Here is a 20,345-nt window from a genome sequence, read left to right as displayed (position 1 = left end):
GAAGAACCAAGGAAGACCGATAAAAATGTAATTACAAAGAGTTTGCATTTGTAGTAGTTATTGGAAAAAAAAATTGTAGTCACAAACCAAAGGAATTTGGAAGTGTTTTATGTTTGTTATTTGTGCTGTCCCAGGTTTGTTTGTAGATGGTATTCTTTTAAAGTAACAGTCCTGATTTCGTAACCATGCTTTGTGCTGGAGCTGTTAGTAACAATCACAGAAATAATATAACTCTAATTTTGAACATCTGCCTTACAAAGAAGATGGCAAATGTCACCATATGATACACATGGTTGTTATTTTTCCAAATCCCGCAATTAGTGCAAACATGTGGACTCTGCATTGAGTCATGTTCACAACATTGAAGATCCGAGTGTTGAAAAGCACAAACACCTAAACATGTGTAACGGTTTCATGTTGTAGGAAGAGAAATCACAGAGGCAGCAGAACAGTCTCTGCCAGACATATTTAGTAATACTGGTTTGTGGCAAGGGGATCAGACAGAATTTGGTGAAGTCAGTGGTGATTAATTATAGCATCAGTTATTACCACCTCTGTGTTCTGATTGTACTAGATCTGTCTATATATTGTCTCAGGTCTTTAGAACAACCCCCAAAGAAACCATCAGTCTAGTGTTTGGGCTGAAAATCCTATATAGGCAGTTGTCTATGGCCATGCAGTTTGAACAACCACAAACCAGAATCCAAAACTCTCTAGCCCCAAGAGTTCGTACTCTTCCCCTTTAGGCTTTACACTGTGTAAGGTAGACTGTGGTCATTTTAGTTCCTCACTATTTTCAGAGCTCTGATCTGAACTCAATAAAGAAATGAACTACCTAGATGATGAACCTTGTTTTTGTCTTTTTCTCTCCAACAAATCCTTAAACCCACATTTCATGATGGCACTGTAAGGCACACCACAAAAACCAATAGTAATGATAGGAGGTGTCTCAGACATTGTTCTATTGCTGTGAAGAGACACCATAACCAAGGCAACTCTTATGAAAGGAAGCATTTAATTGAGGCTGGCTTACAGTTTCAGAGACTTGGTCCATTCTCATCATGGAGCAGAGCATGGCAGCATGCAGGCAGGTGTAAGAGGCCAGGCACTTCGCTGACAACAGGTATTGGAGGGGGGGAAAGGCGGGAAAGTCTAGAAAGATACTTCAGAGTGTGATGGAGGGTCAGGCAGCATTTTAGAAGGTCTCTCAGAAGATGTAGGAGCAGAACTTAGGAAAGTAAAATAGGTCTATTCTTTATCACTACATTTGGGGAGAAAGATGCAGGCTGCGGGTTTCAGCCCAGTCTGCTTGTTACCTGAATCACCATTTGCATAAGATTCTATAAAACTTTGATCAAAGATCATTTTTTAAAACCCTTAAATTCTTCCAGGTAACAGATTGCTTTCTCTGAATCATTCCATTTTTTTTTTTTTTTTTTTTTTGGTCGTTGTTGTTGTTCTAAAACAGAGAGAAGAAAATAGTTAAAATTAGCCACCTTTTTATAATGCATTTGCTGAAACCAATTAGTAATTATTTTTTAACATAGCAGTTGGTGTGAGAGGGGTGATAATGTATTTACAATATAAACTTAGCATCATTAATGAGATTGTTATTTTTATATGAGAGCGAGGCTGTTCGAAGCTGTCCCCTTGACTGCAGAGCAGCGGACTCTTTAAAAGACCCTTAAGAAATGTCCCTGCAATGGTAGCGGGTGGCATGTCATCTCTTTGAAGAGAAATGATGTGTGTGGTTTTTCAAGACCTTCCGTATTAAGAGGATAATACTTTTTATCTGAATAGTTAATGTTTTGAGTCTTTAAACGCCCACAAGAGTATGGCTCTTGTACAGTAAAATACGGAGGTAGATCAAAACTCCTGATTCCTGGCAGTGAACATACCTTTTTGTTCTAATTCTTGTGCAGTCTAATATTAGCCCTTTCCCTTCTAAATTCCCATATTTGGATTCAGAGCGAGACTTTCTTTTTAACTTCTCATTTAGCCGATGCTGGCACTAGCTTAGCTCCCCCTCTGTCAGCTTGATATTCAGCTTCGGTCTGACCTAATTCTACTTAGGCAACGAACACTTTTTGGACAAAAATAGTTAAGAGCAAGGAGAAAAGAGGAGTGGGCAAAGTGCCACAGCTTTCTTGCACTAGCCTGTGTGTTAAGGTATATGCATCAATCAACGCATAGGTGTCTTTTGGCATCTGCAGGAGGAGAGCTCCTGCAGCCCTCTGATACCAAGCTCTGAAGAGACACAAGTTTTTTAGTAGAAAGTAGCATCGTTTTAGACAACAGGGAAGTTACCTGAGCTAAAAGCGCTGCCACTTCTAGTGCCAGATCCTTGTTTAGAGGAAAAAGGCCATTTATAAGCTGATCATTTGTCTGATACAGCAGCAGCAGCTTCCCTCGATCGGTCTCTCCACGAGCTTGCATTGAGAAATACAGTCTGAAAAAAAAAAAAAAGAAAATTTCTCGTGATATTTTAATTTTTGATTAAAAATTCTACATTAAAAAAAAGTAGCATCGTGCTTGTGTTTAGTCTGTGCCTCTGCATACCCTCCTAGATACTAAACCATCTCTAGACACATCCTCATATCTTAAACAATAGAGATGCTTTATAGATATCACATTGCTTAGGGTTGAAGGATGGGGGACAGCCTACACAGATTCAACACAGATGCAATATATCCGGGAATATTTCCCACTTGGAGTTGGTGGAATCCATAGAAGCAGAGCACACAGAAACAAATAACTGATTGTATTATTGCAGTTTTCCATGCACAGTGAGAACCCAGTTGCCCTATTTTGAGAAATAGCCCTGTGGTTAAGTTCAATTCACCTCATCACCCAGACACACAGAGGAATCTTCTGAGTTTAAAAGGCAGAAGTACCAAAGTTGGTGGTTCTTGCCCTTGGTGTGAGGTTCCCAGTGCCCCTCCAAGAACCAAGATGACTGTCCATGCTTATGACTGGAGTGTCTCCAGATGCCCTGTTTCCATGTGTGTGGCATGCCATGGGGAAACTCTCATGTTCAGTAAACAGAGGACTGGCCTTGGGTTCTGCCTGCACTGTGCATTCTGCTTGCGGATGCAGCACCACCATAGCACATGGTAGGCAGCCTAGCAGTCAGAATATCCATAACTCAGCTCAGATTGCAGGAGACAGAATTCATCATTATTTTTCCATTTCATAATTTTTATTTTGCTTTAGAACTCCATTCCCAAGAATAACCCCAGACATATCACTGTGCTTTGCAAGAGACTATGAGTTGCCTGCCTGAGGTCCTCAAAATCCCTTTCCTTACAAAAAGATCAGTTTCCCCAAGCACTGAGCCAGTCACAGCTCTTGTTTCCCAGAGTCCTTCATAGCTGATTACAAACCTGTGAAGAGATTCTGGCAAGCACGATGTGAGCCAAAATACATCATGGAACTTCCAGAACCCTCCCTCACCCCAACTCTCTGCCCGCAACACTGGCACCCTCACCATTTACCTCATTATAGCTTTTTTTTTGCACCTCTACCTCGTATTCTTTAGTGAAATATATCAAGAAGACTTAAAGTCAAAGACTACTTTTTAAAGCACCAATGGTGTGTGTGTGTGTGTGTGTGTCCTTTGGGAGCATCTGTAAGGTTATAGAAGTAATGAAAGAAACATTATTCTACATGAAATGAGTCAGAGTGTGAATAAAACTAAGTTGGCAGGAATAAGACAGAAAATGCACAAGACATACATAGCCACAAGGCACACACACAATGAACATCTATTAATACATGGCTTGACTGAATTTCAAGACAGGGGTTTGTAACTGGACTCTGGTTGCCATTTTCTTTTCTTGTCCACTCACAGGAGTCTTAATACACACTCATCCTTGATACTGTGCAGGAAGGGTGAGACAGAGAAAGGTTGATTTCCCCCTTTAGAGACAGAGAGCCACGGATCCTCTACTGCCTGCTGTCTATGAGAGAGAGAGTTCCTCAGGAACTGACAAGTTGTTCCCTCTTCCCAACACCTGGCACCTCCATCTCCAGCTTAACTGCAAAGCTACTGAGATAATGCCTTAAGTTAAAAAAGAAATCATTAAAAGATTTTCTAACAAATTCTTTCTAAACATCAAGCTTCTTAAAACATAGGTGTGGATGTAGCTATCTTGGCAGTGTTCCTATAATACACATAAATGGAAGAGAATGGCTTACCCATTGTAAAGGATACAGACGAAATTCAGTTTTCCATAATAATGCTAATTCCAATGATAGTTAATACAATAGTATTCCCACAGACACAGGATTCAATAGAAAATGTTTCAAAATTATGGCAGATAAAGAATGGCATTGATACCGCATACCTTTATCTCCCAGTGATGATACCACAGCTTGGCTTCTCGGTCCTGTGATAGCTGACTAAGCCTGGACCTCACCATAAATTGCACAGTATGTCAGAAGTTTGAGAAAGAGTGATTTGGAAAAAGAACGTTTCTGAAGGATTTTCAGTGTTTTGTAATCAGTACAAATGTACCCAAGATAGGAACATCCTACAGAGTTGTAGCACCCCCCACCCTGCCTCCAAGCTGGGGAGTTGTGACTGAGAAGTCGTAAGGAGGGGTCTACTCTGATTACTCCTTTGTAGAGGGATGCAGGTAGCTATGATGTGTGCTGCAGAGGCCTGGCCACATGGGAACTTTGCTGTGGTCCTCCAAGCTCACAGATGGAGGAACGAAGAAGGCAGGAGGTGGAGAAAGCACAACAGAGATTGAGCATGGTTCTCTGATGCTCTGTGGAGTGCTGGACAGGTCTGAGACTGATCATTGGGGGGAGAAACAAATTTTGTGCTACATCACTGAAAGTTAGGGCTTCCACTGTCTCTGCAGTTGTTTTGTACCTAATTAATATGGCGGGCTGTGAGGCACTATGGAGCCTCCCCCATCCCTCTGCTAAGGCCAACATCTCTTACCTACAAGGATTAACAAGAAGGCTCTTTAAAAATACGTCTTCACTTCTTTGCTCTTTATGCCTTTTCTTTTGACATTTTCCTGATAATGTCTCCTTTGTATCATCTGTTAATCTGTCAGAGAGGGAGGGGAATGTTCCTACAGAGGCGAGTACTGCAAAGGGCTGAGCTGAGCCTGAAGGGGTTCTTCCCACGGTGTCCTCACTCCTGTGAAGTTTGCTCTCTTCATCTCAGAGCTACTGGGGTCACACTCCCGGGCTGGCTTGCCAGTGTTCTGCAAGGTTTGGGGGAGGTGACTTTGCACAAATGGCTCTGGGATCTTTTGGGACAGGACAGCACCAGGGGCTTGCTTCATAAAGAGACCTGAGAACATGTGGGGAAACCAACTTCACTGCCAAAGGGTTTCAAGAGGTCTAAATTTCCTCCCCGGCCCCCAGCCACCTTGATGTTTTCTGAGCTTCTGCCACCGAATGACTACTATTTCTGTTCTTCCACGGAAAGTCAAACGTTGTACAAATGGCATCAGGGCCCTTTGTGTAACATTCCTGCAATTTAGGTCACTGTAGCTTCCTAGTTCCATTTTGTTGATAGGAAACTTGCTTGAGAAACCATCTCTCTTAGGGTTTTACTGCTGTGAACAGATGCCATGACCAAGGCAAGTCTTATAAAGGACAACATTTAATTGGGGCTGGCTTACGGGTTCAGAGGTTCAGTCCATTATCATCAAGGTGGGAGCATGGCAGTGTCCCAGGCAGGCATGATTCAGACAAAGCTGAGAGTTCTACATCTTCATCTGAAGGCTGCTAGCAGAATACTGACTTCCAGGCAGCTAGTTTTATAGCCCACACCCACAGTGACACACCTACTCCAACAGGGCCACACCTTCTAATAGTGCCACTCCTTTGACCAAGCATTTTCAAACCATCACACCATCTATGCTGGTACTTTTTCCTTGCACCCTTGAAGTCAAGATCCAGAATGAAGGAAGTCTATTTCAAAGAATTCAGATGAAATGAGCACTCACATGGATCCAGATGTTGCTGTGTTTCTGGTCACTTACATGCCAGGTCACCTAGATCAGCCCCTGAAAACTGCATATGAGGGACCAAAACCAGGTTGTCTATTAATCCATCTCAGTTGAACAGCAGCCCGAAGGTGATATAGCATCAAAGAAAGAAGCAGCCGGATCTAGAATAACACACAGTGCAATATACTGGGCACTTCCCGGTGGAGGTTTGGTCTCTGGCAACACCAAGGACCCGAGGCTCAGAAAGAGGAGCCAACTGCCTTCATCTGATAACAGAATTAATCACATTAGTCACATCCCCAGAGCTTCTACTCTGTTGAAAAGGTGCATACACCACTCCAATGGCTTTGAGAGTTTACTGAGGGAAAACTAGCAAGGGTTGTTCTGGACAACTGTGGTTGGTACACAGTTACTGCAGTCATGTCAAGCTGAGCTCATACAGCTACAGGTTTGTTGAAGGACTCGGTGTGAAGGGTGAAGAGTCCTTGCTCTTGTGGCTGCTGTTTCAAGATGATAGCGATACTCCACTTAACTGCTCTGAAGTGGGTCCTGCTTCCAACTCTTACCTGCTGTACAACTTTGGAAAAAGAATGTCTCTCTCTATGCTTCAGTTTGTTTGTTTGGTTGGTTTTTTCTGATCCACGGGGGCTGTGATGGTACCTTCCCCCATAAGGTTTTCTGAGAACAGCATGAGGTGAATATATACTCCTTGACAGAGTACTATAATAGTAGCCATCCATTTATATTGATTAATACGACTAATAATTAATGTTACTAGTAAAAAGAAGATTGCATTATCTACTGCATTTAATGACTTTATAGTAGCCTGGGATGACTGTATTCATCGCAAAAGCTCTCTAATGAGACTGAATAGTCTGGAGATCCCTGAAAGAACATGAACTGATATAACAGATATGTGGCATTTACTTACCTGTCTCTGAGTTCTTGTCCAGGTCAAACCAACAATATTTGTAGGTGGTCCCATCTGCAACTCAGCTCTCCTGCCCCATGCTGAAAAGAGATGGTCTTTTCACAGTGGCATGCCCACAAATGGCTTTTTTCCTGATACAACAAGGAGAAGATACTGATATTGTCTGGGTGGACCAGGCTATCGGCCTAGCCTCATATGCCGAAGGACCCATTTTGGCCCATGCTCAAACTACTGAAGATGCTGTAAGACCTGCAGCCTGGTTTTCTGTTCATTCTGTCCTTGGGTTGAATACTGACCCTAGTTCCCACTCATACCTCTAAAGCCCTCCCCACCTTCAAGGATGCTTCAATATTGTTAGGTTTTCTTTCCTGGATTCATGTACATGTGTGCTTACATACAAGTGTGCATTCCAGCACAGGTATGTGCAGGTTCACTTATGCATGGGGGATAATTTGTGTGGGTGCCAAAGGACAACCTCATGTGTGGGTCCTTGCAAGCTATACAACTTGCTTATTGAGACAGGTGCTCACTGGGGCTCATTAGGTAGGCTAGGCTGCCTGGCCAACAAGCCCAGGAACCTGTTTGTCTTTGCCTCCTCTCTGCTGGGATTACAAGTACACATCTCCATGTCTGGCTCTTTATGTGGATGTTGGGGATCACATTCAGATATTCATGTTGTGCAGCAAGCACATCCCTGACTGCTCGATCTCTCCAGACAGACCTCACAAATTCATTCACTCAAGAATTGACTTGCACCAGCTTACCCTCATGGAGGGACTGGTTCCCTGTTCTTCTGGAGCCCCCACATACCTGCCATGGTACCCATAACCCATTGTTTACTTGCTTAACTAATGCCTATCACGGTACTAGGGATGCTTCTGATTAAAACATATGAATCTTCTGCTTTACTAGAAATGTATGATTTTACACAGTTTGACCTAGAGTAGGTACTTGGCAAAAACCTACTGAACCCCAGCTCAATATTCCAAAACATTGTAAGGCTTAGTAACTTATCCAATAGGTTATAACCAATCACAGCATTACTTGAAAGCCAAACACATTTCTGCATTCAAGTCTCAGTCCTTAAAGTTATGAACCAGCTTTCAAAGAGACAAGCACAGAACAGTGGTGGTGACTGTTAGGCCACTGTGTCTCAATTGGCAGAGACTGTCCTAAATCACATTTTCATGATTACTCCTTTGATTTTCTGTAGTCAAAGAAGCAAAGTCATTGGGGCTCCAACACCTCAGGTATAGATTGCCACACTGTGATCAACCTTGCACTGAGATAGGACCTGATGTGGCACGAGTCAAGTGTCTACCCCCTGTTCTAATGATGAGCCTCAAAGGGCCTTGTGGATTCTGTGACTGGAACAAGAATAAAGTCCGATGGTTAGAGAGGCTGGACAGATACCCATACTGATGAGGGAGGCAAAACATGGAAGATGGAAAATAACGGAGGGGCACAGCCCAGGATCGTGAGAAAGCGGCCGTTGTCCAGTCCCGGCAGTATGTAAGCTCCTCTACAGGGCATTTCTAGACCTCACAATTCTTGGTTTTGGTTTTTAACTTACTTTGGTTCTTTGTAAATTTCAAACATGCACACTAATCACACTCATCTCCACGTTCTCTCAGACCTGCCCTCCACCCTTGGAACCTCCCTTTCAACAGACAAACAAAAAAAAAGAGTATCTCATTGTGGAAGCTGCCATGTGTCACAGTGTGTTCCACAATATACCCTTTGTCCACACTTCTTTGCTTGCAAATGTTCACTGCAATGACTTGTTGGTCTGTTACAAGGCTTCTGCTACACTAGCAATACTAGTGCTTCACTGAGACTCCTCTCGGATATCCCATTGTTGCCCAGTGTCTTGAAAATCTTTGGAGATGTATTTTGTTTCTGTAGGTCTGGCCCCCTCATGCACTCCAACAGCTCATTGATAGGGTAGATGTTGAGGTGGGCCGATTGAAGGTCCTAGATCTGGCCTGAGAGGTATCTGAGCTGGTTAGCTCACAGCTCACCCTAGGGTCCTGGCTCACCCACACCCTTACCACCAGGGTTAGTTCTACTGTGCTGCCCAGGTGAGGTGCAAGGCCTGCTCTCTCACCTGCTGCAGGTGGTGAAGGGGAGGGTAAAGGAGGGTATCTTTTCCTCCCCCACATCACCATGTGGTAGGCCAGCTCTCCCACACTCACCCACATCTTCCGAAACGTGCAGGCATGCCCTCTCGAGTCTTGCAGCTGGCTAGGGGCAGATTCAGTTCTTCTGCTCTCGTGCCTTCAGGGCCAGCTCTCCCACGATGCCCAGGTGAGGGGCGAGGTCAGTTCTGCACGGTCTTCAGACATCAACATGTCCCCTGGTGGCAGCACAGACCAGGGGTATCTGCCTGGCCTTTGATGGTAACAGACTCCTGCTACTATAGGGTCATGGACCCAGGTATGGCCCCTAATGGCAGTACAAGCTAAGTCCCCACCATGGTCCCAGGAGGCATCACCAGCTTCTCATATCTGACTATTGCTCACTACACTTGAGTTTCCAGTTCTTCCTTTCTTCACTGTGCTTACATCTTTCTGTTTCTATATCTCAGCCATTTGCTTGCTCCTTTTAGCGGCACCAAGGCTCCCTGCATGATAGCGCCTGGCAGGGGTGATCGTGGGCATGTTTTGTAACCCTCCCCTGCCCCCTACCCCCCACCCCCACCATGCTGTGCCGGACTGGTGGACATCTCAAGCTAGCTCCCTGACCATGCCCCATGATAATAATCTGGTGCTCATCTCTGGCTCTCTTCTGCCCCAGGGCCCATGATCCCAGCATGGTGCCAGACTGGTAGAGACCTTACAGATTTCAAAGAGAAGTTGTAGATCTTTATATAAAAATTCCTGGTTTTTTAAACACAGTCTAGTGTAACACATAATCTAACCTTGGGCAACCAGGCAACACAAGAACTCAGAAAATGAAAGGGACTCCCAGAGTCAAAATACTCAAAGAAAAATCTAATTTTAAATACTTTTACTTATCATTCCTGAAAATATTCTGGTGCCTGTTGGAACACATGTCCCAATTTTTAATTTAGAAAATACAGCTTGATACTTCTAATTTAATTGCCACTTTAGATTGCCTCAGATATTAATAGTAGTCCCCAAAGTCCTAGACTCAAAGATGAAGCAGGCATTCTCATATTAAAGGGAGAGAAGCAGGCTGAGCTACATGGTATTTATTTTAAAGAACCAAGAATGTTATAAACTGCCTCGGTGTTTTCTAAATCTCAATGCATTTTTCCTTTGCTTTCACTTGCTCATGTCTCTCCCTATGTAAGTGTTTGGCTAGATTATTAGGAAATTATACTTGAGTCATTCCCAGAGATCCGGTTCATGATGAAGGCACACATTATTAGGGAATTATTACTCCCTTCTAAATGTTCTGACCCAACAGCAGGGAAAGCTTTCCAATCCACTACGCAACAATCTGCTATCCAACACCCGCTACCCCATAGCACACTACCCAGCAACCTGCTACCCAACATCTCACTACCCAGCAACCTGCTACCCAACATCCCACTACCCAGCAACCTGCTACCCAACATCCCACTACCCAGCAACCTGCTACCCAACAGCCCACTACCCAGAAGTCTGCTACCCAACAGCCTGCTACTCAGCAACCTGCTACCCAACAGCCCATTACCCAGCAACCTGCTACCCAACATCCCACTACCCAGCAACCTGCTACCCAAAAGCCCACTACCCAGAAGTCTGCTACCCAACAGCCTGCTACCCAACAGCCCACTACCCAGAAGTCTGCTACCCAACAGCCTGCTACCCAACAACCTGCTACCCAACAGCCAATAGATGGTAGCACTAACTTCCCTGAGACATGCAGCATATTGGTCCACACCACCCCTGGGACAGAGCATGCAGTTTGCTGTGGTGTTACCGTGAGCACAGCAGACTACATGTAAGTAGCAAGCAGAAAAAGTTAACCTGAAAAAACCCTTATTCCCTCTTGACCTTTCAGCCCAACTAGGAAGCTCAGGGCATTTAAGGTCTGCCACATTTCTCTGAGGAGCCAGAAACAACATATCTGATGAAGCAAAGCCTTTGAACAGGAAACGGACAGGTCCTCAATTCCAGAGCTGGAGCCGCTCACAGGATAATAATGCCACTGCTTTTCCTGGTGTCAAATGCAAACATGTTGAACAGCCCAGTGGTTGTAGACACAGCGATGTCTTCAGATGCCCAGTATGGAATACGGGAAACAACAAAAACTATATCCTGCACTCATTCAAGTCAGATAATCACACTGACTGCAAAACATGCAGGCACAGAGCACTAGAAATTTTTCAGGGGGTCCTTTGTGCATGCCCTGCCTTTTCCAGAACGAGACTAATTTTCTCCTATTTCAGCCAGCTCCAGCAAAGGAAGCGGATGAAGGAGAGAAAGGAGAATGAATTGTCAGCATTATTGAAAAGACTGATGGTTAGTCACACTCTCTCACAGGCACCACACCACTCATTAGCAGACCTGAGAACTGGCATGCCTCCCACAGCTGAGCTCAGGGCCTGGCAGGCCCCCGGGGACCCACGAAGCCCTGTGTTCTCCCACACCCTGCAACAAGAAAGGCCAGTTTGGGCAAGCCTGAATACAATTGAATACCTGGATGCTAGGTGAATTTGTTTTATGTTCTGTGTTGCTTAAAATATAATTATTCAGGCATTCAGTTGGTGTGAGAATCGAGGTGTCATATCTGTGTTAGGATGACAGTTACCTGCCTAGAACGGCCATTTTTCTCCCCAGGTTTCCCACGGAGGACCCAAGAAATGGCTAATTTGTCTGTCTTGCCTCCTCTAGTCAAAGCTATTTTTCCTGGAGCTGGAAGTATTTGTCTTGCATGTCCGGCACCAGTAATCATAACTTAAACTATAGGGATGGCCACTGAAGAACCCAAGCATCAAGGACACACCCAGGAGACTGACTAGCTGTAGGAAAGCAAAGGGACTTACTGCATAGTGTAAAGCAAAGAAGCTAGGTCTTGTTTTTTTGTTTGGTTTCGTTCCAGTTGTTGGAGCTATATACTTGTATGAAGATCCCATTTCTAGTTAGGACAGCAAACCATCCCTGTATTATAGAAAGTAAACACTGCCCTAGAGTCATAACTTCATAAACTTAGAACAAGACTAAGCAAAGAGATCTGGCTTCTGTTAGGATGGCCTGCACTCTCCACAGAGAATCTCAAGTAAAGCACGCAAGGCCAGGATATTGCAAATGAATACAACAAAGTGTAACCACAGGGGATCATGGGTAACACTGAACCATGATGGTTTTGATGAAAAGAGCATAGTCAATTTCATGCTTAGTTCTGCGGTCTCTCCTGTCAAAAGTCATTGCAACACTGGCTGTCAAATCCATGTTACATGACAAACATCATATGCATGCTACTTTGAGTACATTATAGTATCTAAAAACAATGATTCTGGCCCTAAAAAAAAAATCCATCATGATGATGGGGGCAGATATGATAAGGCCTTGGAAACATTCTTGTGGGCTTCTAGAGTTTTCTAAAGTCTCTACAAAACTGCTAAGCACTCCATCTAAAAAACCTGATACAAATGTGAAAGGTGTAAGTCAATGGACACTCAACTTATGCCGAACATAACAGTTGCCCTGCAGACAAGTCCTAGCACCAGTGTGCCTCCCAGCGAAGGAGGGGAAGGCCTGAGCGAATGTGAGTTAGTTTTACAAGATGGCTTGGAGTACCATCTCTCCTAGTTAGCTTCACCTGTCAACTCAGCACAAACCAGAGTTATTTGAGAGGGTCTCAGCTGGGAAATTGCCTTGATCAGATTGTTCTGTCAGCATGTCTACCGGGCATCTTGTTGATTGCTAGTTGATGTAAGAAGACCCCACCCCACTGTGGGCAGCATTGTTCTTAAGCAGATTAGCCGCCTCCACTGTATAAGAACGGTAGCTGACAGGGAGCCTTGGAGAAAGCTAGTACACACTGCTCCTTCATGGTTTTTCCTCCAGTTCCTGCTTGAGCTCTTGATCTGATTTTCTTCAACAATAGATTGTGACCTAGAAGAGTCTAAGATGAAACAAAATAAACCCTTTCTCCCTCAGTTTGCTTTTAATCATGGTGCTTATCTCGGCAACAGAAAGCAAACTTGGACACCCTCCCATTATCTGAGTCCTCCAACCTCCCCCCATTGTTTGTGCTCCTGAGAAAAGAGGCAAAGATTAATTAAAGTAACAGTCCACTTGACCCCTGAAGGAATTTATGAGTTGCTAGGGTTCCCTAGAGCCTCCTACCCTAAGGAGGCTTGACAGCTGTTTGTGACTGTGATGCTCATCTTCAGCCTGGCTGTTACATGTGTCATAAACACACACCAACCGACTTCTAAAGGTGTCTCAGATGCACATAAATGGGTGTAACAAGAAAGTGTCTGTCAGCTTCAATACTTTCATCACCTCAGCCGTAGCTGTTGTGTGCAGATTTGCCTGTGCTTTGATTGTATCTAGGGAAAACACATCTGTATTGAACAAATATAAACTTTTTTCTTTTCTTTTTTCACCATACAATATGCACATACATGACAGCTAATATTCCCACAGTATTTACATTTTATGGTACACTGTAAGTAATACAGACATTACTTAAGGTGTAGGGAGAGTGTGTGTAGATTGTATGGAAATGCTGTGCCATTTTATATAAATAATTTATGACCTACCTTAAGAGTTCAGTGATGGAGCAAGATCCTGGAGCATGTCTCTCATCACTCCAGTGGACAGTTTGGCTTTCAGAAGAAAATGATATTGTTTTCATACTTTTCTCACATAGCATCTAAAGTGCTGTAAGTGTACTGACAACATTGAAACTCACCCCTATGAGGAAATAGTTTTCTCATTTCACAGAGACACAGAGAGCCATCATCACCACATCTTAGGGTATGCCAGAGTTGAGACACAAACCCACCATCTTATGGTTTAACTATTATGCTTTTTAAGCCATAAGGGCAGGATTTCCTGTGGACACAGGCTCTTGTGCACCTAATGAGCTTCTGAGAGTTTGGAAGGGTAACTCTCTGGTGACATGAGGACCTACCTATAACAGGACAAATAATTTGAGAAAAATCAGGCCGTGGGAGCATGCCATTGTGAGCAGGCAACTTGGCTTAGCTTGCACTGACAGTCACTCCATAGGCCACTCGGCCTCTCTGGCTTCATGTTCACCATCTTTATCATGACACACTGGAGTCCATGTCTCCTGGGGTTCAGGATCTGATACACAAAAACAGAGCAGACCACTGCCTGGCCAATAGAAATGCTGACCATCCCTGAAGAAGTCCACTCGCAGTTAAAAGGGCATAAATGTAAAGAGAAGATTTAACATTATCTTCCTATTTGTCAAGGAGACTTGCAAACCACAGGAAGAAATTCCTCTGGGCCCTGCCATGCCTTTCCCAGTCATTGTCATTTGCACTAACACTGCTCCTCACAGCTTGGACGTGTGTTGACAGGGCTCTGGCTATGCGCCTGCTTTCCTCATAGAAGTCCAGTCCCTGCAATAACTGGATTTTCTCTTGTGGTGAAGAGTAATTGGGTTAAACTGAGCAACATTTGATTCTGACTTACAAATGGCCTGATCTAGTTTGGGCCTCTGTGAGCTCCAGGCAGGAATGAGCAGAGCAGTTAGACAGATGTCCCCTGGCTGTCCTGTGACAATTTCAATGCACATTCAGGGGACATCACATGGAAATTTCTGGAGAGAGGCAGGGTTTATGAGCTTAGGAGGGAAGGAGAGCATCTGGGAGACTCAAAAGATCAGGAAGCAAAGCTGGATCATATCACAACTCAAACCTATGGCCATGTAAATGTTTTGATAGGAATGGATGAAAACACAGACATTCAGTGACGTCTGTAAATCCAGGTACTATGTGGCAGGGGATGTCGGGTAATATTGGCAAGCAGGAAAAAAAAAAGAGGTTTGGTCTGGTAATACTACAAAGTGTTCATGGTCAAAAAGCCACATGCTTTGATGAATAGGCACCCCAGGTCAGTCGTTATCAAGAGTAAACTATATGGGTGTCTTGATTATCTCAAAGTACATTTAGAAACCACAAATGTGTGCCTTTATCCAAATGAATCCATTTCTTCTTTTTTCTTATATAACATTAAATATAGGCACTGGCATCTAATGTATCATCAGGATGTGTAAAGGGGAAACAGTAAGGAACATAAGGGGTTATTTCCCCCAAACTTTTTCCTTCTCTTTGACATCACTGTTGTTCCACTGAGATCTCTACTCATATTTCAGACATCAAACCAAGTCTCTTCCACTTTCAGTATCTCTGTTTTATAATCCCACAAGGTCAGTATGGAAAGAAAAAGATGTTTGAGGGCTAAGAGCATCTGGAAATTCAACCCTGCTGAAGAGAGTCCTCCTCTTGCCAGCAAGACCTCTGTCCCTCCACTCTGGAGGACTCCCTGTTGGTTGGTGGCTGGAAAGCCATTGAGATGCCCAGTTGTGAGGAACACTTCACTTCAACAAGTCACCCACTGCCTGCCAGAAGCAAAATAATATCTTGAGATGTTTAAGACCATATACGGCAGCCAGACATCAGATGTTAGTAGGATAAAGTTATTGTCTTGTCAAAAAGCTTGGACTAGGTGTGCCTGCCCCCATGCTAACAGAGCAGGGGAAGGTTGTGGGTAGACACCCCTTGCATTCTCTTCAGGAGCTTCAGCTTGAAGATGAGCAAGTACATCTAAGGGTTGTGAGAGAAAGGAAGTCCTCAACACCCAATAATTTTTAAATTATGAGTTAAAACAAATTAATGATTCCCAGATGGGGAAAGTGTCCATTGGGACATACGAGTCATCAACCTAGGAAGAGGTCCCAGTGCCCTCAGCAAGTGCCAAATCGGTTCCCAACTCAATAATCCTTTAGAGTCAACTATTTCTTGCAGGGAGAGGCTGTCCCAGGAGGTGGCATGAATCACTGACAGGGTAGACACAGCAGAGACCAAGTCTTGTCTGAACCATGAGGAACCAGCTAATGTCTGATCCAAACGTAAGTGAAGGTGAGGAAGGAGCAGAGAAACAGACCAAAGGTGCCCTCATCTAAGTGTCTACCCACGGTTGTGCATCATCATGGAGCCTCCGGATGCACGCAGTCACCTCTTCAAGAGATGTTCCTTCATGTAGCCTTTCTTACTCTACACCCGTGCATGCTGTCAAACTAAATGAAAGGGAAGTTGGAGGATCCAGTGCTATCTCAAGTAGCTTTGATGGTGAGTGACCTGGGCAGGAATCCTCCCATTCAAGGATGCTTTATGGTACTGCATCATGAGGCCTCTAGACCTGGCCGAAGATTTGAGCTGAGGGGAGGAGCTGTGTGTTCTTTGTCTATGATGATGTTCCAAAGACCCTCTCATTCTCTACACACTCCCCACAGAGGCATATTCACAGCTGTGGAAGCCTCAGTTACCACACACACACACGGTCAGCAAATGCCCAATTCCAGATCCTTAGGTCAACAGGGTCTCCTACACTTTACTTCACTCCACAAACATTGATATCGAGCCTGCTATGTGACAGGCCCCAACAAAGCCAACTGAGAACTAGACACGGGGAAATCAGTAAAATGTGGTGTTGGCTGGCAAGGCTCAGGGATGGCTTGGGGTCTAGTGCTTTTTTTTCCCCACTCAAACTTGTAGTAATAGAAACAGTAATAATGACTTTTTAAAAATCTGCTATTTGTTGGGAATTTAGCAAAATTACTTCATTCCATCTGCTCAGTATAAAATACTTTTTGGTCCCTAGAACATGCATCACATTTTCTACTTCAGTCTGAGTGAATTAGTTTAGCTCTTCAACTCCATCATGACATGATTAAGGGTGGAGTAGTATTTAAAAGATGCTTAAGGAACCTATACTCATAACTGGGGTCCGGAACCTTTAGAAAGGGTTTGGGAGAACCACTGTCTTCTTGTTTGTCTTTCCCTTCGTTTATCACGTGAGGACATGATGTTTTTCCCATCCAGAGGACACAGGAAGGAAAGTGCCATCCCGGAAGCAGAGACTGAACCCTCACCAGACACATACGCAAACCCCTTGATCACGAACTTCTCAGCCTATAGAATCATGAGATATTCCTACCACAGCTTAATCGTCAGAGCGTGACGGACCAACTCACACCTCAGGAATAACATGTTGTGGGTCACTTGAGCGATGATGCTAGGATCATAGCACTTTGTCATTCAGTTTTCATACACATGATAACAAAAATACGGTGCTGATGGATAGCAATTTAGAATTGAAATAAAACAAGGTCACTGCTTCTATTTATACTTCCACATCAATTAAGCACCTTGAGAGATTACAAACTGAATTCCTTTTCTTTAAAAAAAAAAAGGTACATTTTTCAGTTCAGAATGAATCAGAGAATGTTCAATATCACCTCATTAGAAATATATACATATATATAAACATGTGTCTGAGTTGATCATTTACAACGGCAAATTGTATATTAATTAATACCTGTTTATTGTTCTCAATAATTGACTTTGTAAGTGTCACTAACTTGAAATTTGAAGTAAATGTCCCCTGATAAAATTATATTTTTATCTGTTTCGTATGCTGGGATTACCTGTCATATTTTATTTGGGGGAAAATATTTTGTGCTAAAAGAAAATTAAGACCATAAAACACATTTGACAACTCAGTGACCCCTCCATTGCCCTCTGTGTCTCTTCGGCCTCCTCAGCTCCTCCCCCAAACTTACACGCTTTCCTTCCTCTACTGTGTGCCGCACATGAGAACCCTTCTTACTCTTCACCATCCATGTCTGCTGGCCATCACATTCCAGCTTCTCCAGGCGTGAGACATGTATTGCCATGGAAATGGTCACCTGTGTACTTCCTGTGTTGCTGTAATGTTTTTTGTTGGCATGTCTGTATTCCTGCATGGGAAGGCCTGAGCTTGACACATTTAGGTATGGGCTGGCTGCTCACTGCTAGGCTCATACTAGCTGCTAAATAAATGTGCGTCAGATGAAAGAATGAGCAAATGAGCAGTACAAAAAACAATTGGAATTCGGTCCTTAGTGAATTTAAGCATTAAGCTTTCAAAACATTTGTGCCCAGTGTTTCCTGCCTTCTAAGCTGCTCTAGTCCTAGGAATTGCCTCATTTAGCCTCAAATAAGCTCCCTGAAGTAGGTAATATTATTGTCATGATAATTTGTCTCAAACAAGAAAAACGGAACACAATGAATGATGTAACTTGATCAACCTTTCATGGCTAGTAGAAGGCAAAGTGACACTTGGATCCCGTGCTCTTTTATGTTTTGTACCCTTCCCAGAGTGTGCACTGCTGCCTGCACAGTGAAGCCTACATACAGGGAAGTTGGATATTTCCTTAGTTTCCCAAAGGCTTGAGACCTGTCTGCCAGAATAGATATGTTAGTCATCTACATTTGGTGGCCCCAAAGTATACTGAATTTTTAGATACTGATTCCAGTGCTCTCTTGTTATTGCCAAGGCAGTGTGGCTTGTTTCTCCACTAGCCTGTCTTTGGAAAAGCCAGAAAAAGAAGGTGAGGAACCACGTGTCTTAAAACACCAGTGCAAATGCTGCTATCTACTGGCTGGCCGAGGGCCTCTGAAGCTACTCAATGATATTTCAAGTGTATCAATCACCCCAGTATACCACTGCCTGCTGTTAAGATGAAGCACACATGAAATCCCTTGTCTATTACATTTCCTTTCTTCCTTACATTCTAATTACTTAATTATAATGTGTTGTAAAACTTAAAAGCAATGCTTGCTCAAATTAGACTACAGGTTGGTGTAAATGAGATTCAGCTATGGCATTCTGGTGTGATTTCCTTGCTGGTGTTGAGGTGTGAACACAGTCTTGTACATGTTAGGCACATGTTCTGCCACGGACCTGCATCCCTATGGAGATGTGACATCTGAGCTTCCAGTTGTTTCCTTCTAGCAGTTGCTTTGGCAACACTGAAGTTTTCTTGCCTTTCTTCCTGGTGTATGTCCATCTTCCAGATAAGTGAGGCTAGGTCCCAGATAAGTGAGGCCATTACTCTTTATCTGGCTCTCCACGTGGTGGCAGTACAGAACACCTCCTTAGGGAGGAGCTAGACTCAGCACCCTGTCTTTGATTCTCAATCTCCTCCTTTTCTTCAGAGGCAAATTATCACATACTTTTAAGTAACAGCAAATATTGTTTGTGTCTGTTTTGAAGCAGTCATTCAGAGTGACATGGAGCTTTGCCAAAGTCAAACTAAACACATTTCATCATGCCATTTTTCATAGGGAGGTTTTTCCTTTCACAAAATTATCTACAATTAAAACTGGAGAGAGATTTTTTTTTCCAACTGTCACAGCCTTTTAGAAGATAAACTTTTTTTTTTTTTCAAAAAAAGCAATTTATAATCCCAGTAATTTTCTCTCTCCATCCTGCTATTATTAAGGCTACTGATTTGGGGGTTTATTTATTTATTTATTCTTTTTTTTTTTAATTCAGTCCCAGTCTCTCTGTAATGCTCACATAATGGCCTGTTTCTAACTTCACCCATTGCCATGGAAGTAATTATTTTACTCACTCAGACAGTCAATTTGCTACAGAATCAAAGAGGAAGCAATCGGGTTCAAAACAAAAAACAGTCCCTCCATGGAGCATGACGAAATAGGGAGGATAGAAAGACCACAGATTTATGTGGAAGGGTGCTGCAAGCCCAGGTTTTGAAGTGAAATATCATCTGAATAAGACAATGATATTGAAGTGAATAAAATAACTATGAGAATCCATATTTAGAAGAGTCTGAATGAATAGCTCTTTATAGAATTCATAGTTCATACAGCAATATTCTGAGTGAATCCTTTCTTTTACAAAATATGGGAAAGAAATCCCAAGATCCATGCTTTGGACATAATTTAAGTTAGCTTGTCCTTGATAAAGTATTTTGAAATGAGCCAGTTCAAACCAGATTAGATTATATAAAGGCAGGTTTATTGGGAAACTGCTCTTGGGAGAGTTTACAGGCCCCAAGGATTAAGGCCAGGGAAGTGGCCATGGGGAGAGGGAAGAAAAAGAGAGAAAGAGCTGAGGCAGAGAGAGAAGGAGGACTATGATGATGAGGATGACCAAGAAGAGGAGGAGGAAGAGAAGGAGGAGGAAGAGGAGGAGGAGGAGTAGGAAGAGGAGGAAGAGGAAGAGGAGGAAGAGGAAGAAGAAGAGGATAAGGAAGAAAAGAAGAGGAGGAGGAAGAAGGACAAGGAAGAGAAGGAGAAGCAGCAGCAGGAGAAGAAGGAGGAGGAGGAAGAGGAGGAGGAAGAGGAGGAGGAGGAGGAGGAGAACAAGAAGAACAAGAACAAGAGCAAAGACAAGAACAACAAGAAGAACAAGAAGAAGAAGAACGAGAAGAGGAAT

General features: G+C 43.4%; 1 long non-coding RNA gene across 1 annotated transcript; it reads right to left on the bottom strand.

Annotated features, from left to right (window-relative positions):
• Nucleotides 1–1,432: 1,432 nt before the first annotated feature.
• LOC114617844 lies at nucleotides 1,433–9,172 on the bottom strand. Its single transcript, XR_003710887.1, has 4 exons — nucleotides 9,102–9,172; nucleotides 6,907–7,037; nucleotides 2,308–2,449; nucleotides 1,433–1,459 (listed from the first exon to the last, which is right to left on the bottom strand). It is a non-coding gene; the product is annotated as an uncharacterized LOC114617844 (long non-coding RNA).
• Between the last annotated feature and the right edge of the window lie 11,173 nt (nucleotides 9,173–20,345).

This window comes from Grammomys surdaster, unplaced genomic scaffold (genome assembly GCF_004785775.1).
Source record: "Grammomys surdaster isolate TR1022 unplaced genomic scaffold, NIH_TR_1.0 139, whole genome shotgun sequence".
Lineage (NCBI taxonomy): Eukaryota > Metazoa > Chordata > Mammalia > Rodentia > Muridae > Grammomys > Grammomys surdaster.
The sequence above is the reverse complement of the archived record's forward strand: the minus strand, read 5'-3'. Positions and strand labels throughout refer to the sequence as shown.